Raw genomic sequence first — 1,184 nt, forward strand, 5'->3', positions numbered from 1 at the left:
CAGCATGGACAAGAAACTGCCCCCAGAAGACGGGATTCAAAGCCAGGTCGAAACACCCGTTTGTTCAGCCAACCCATCAATCCATTCACCAAGCGGCTGCCATAACGGCGCTGGGCGCTGCACTGAGGCTACCGCAGAGCCAGACGGGCAGCTGTCCTCAGGACACAGAATGTTCTTCGTAAAACAAAAGAGCAGTGTAGAACACACATCCGAGGGTACAGAAAATGCAAATGCTTCTCTGGGCACTGCAGAAGGACAGGTGACGGTGGCACGTATTTGATCATGGCAGTTATTTTCTGAATGATAAGTTGTGTATACTTTTTGTACTTCCCCCATTTTCTTTTCCTTTTCTTTCTTTCTTTTTTTAAATGAGATGGAGTTTTGCTCTTGTCGCCCAGGCTGGGGTGCAACGGCGAGATCTCGGCTCACTGCAACCTCCGCCTCCCGGGTTCAAGCTTCTCCTGTCTCAGCCTCCTGGGGTAGCTGGAATTACAGGCACCTGCCACTATGCCTGGCAAATTGTACTTTTAGTAGACGCAGAGTTTCGCCATGTTGGCCAGGCTGGTCTCGAACATCTGCTCTCAGGTGATCCACCCGCCTCAGCCTCCCAAAGTGCTGAGATTACAGGCGTGAGCCACCATGCCTGGCCACTTTCCACATTTTCTATTATTTTTTTTTCTTTTTCTTTTTTTTTTTGAGATGGAGTCTCACTCTGTCGCCCAGGCTGGAGTGCAGTGGTGTGATCTCGGCTCACAGCAAGCTCCACCTCCCAGGTTTACGCCATTCTCCTGCCTCAGCCTCCCGAGTAAGTGGGACTACAGGCACCCACCATTATGCTCGGCTAATTTTTTTGTATTGTTAGTAGAGACAGGGTTTCACTGTGTTAGCCAGGATGGTCTCGATCTCCTGACCTCATGATCCACCCGCCTCTGCCTCCCAAAGTGCTGGGATTACAGGCACAAGCCACCGCGCCCCGCCGTATTTTTCATTTTTAAAAAATTGTCTGCCAGATACAGTAGTAGGTGTAACCTGAACCATTTGATGGGGCGTGTTTCCGGAAAGCAGGGGAGAACATGTGCGTCAGTCCTGGCTCAGTCCCTTCGGCCTCCATCCCTCTGAAAGGGGCCACTAGATAAATTTTAATTGCTTGCCAAAATCTGGGGCAACTTGCTTCTCAGCCTTCA

Source organism: Mandrillus leucophaeus, unplaced genomic scaffold (genome assembly GCF_000951045.1).
Source record: "Mandrillus leucophaeus isolate KB7577 unplaced genomic scaffold, Mleu.le_1.0 Scaffold30, whole genome shotgun sequence".
NCBI classification, from domain to species: Eukaryota; Metazoa; Chordata; class Mammalia; order Primates; family Cercopithecidae; genus Mandrillus; species Mandrillus leucophaeus.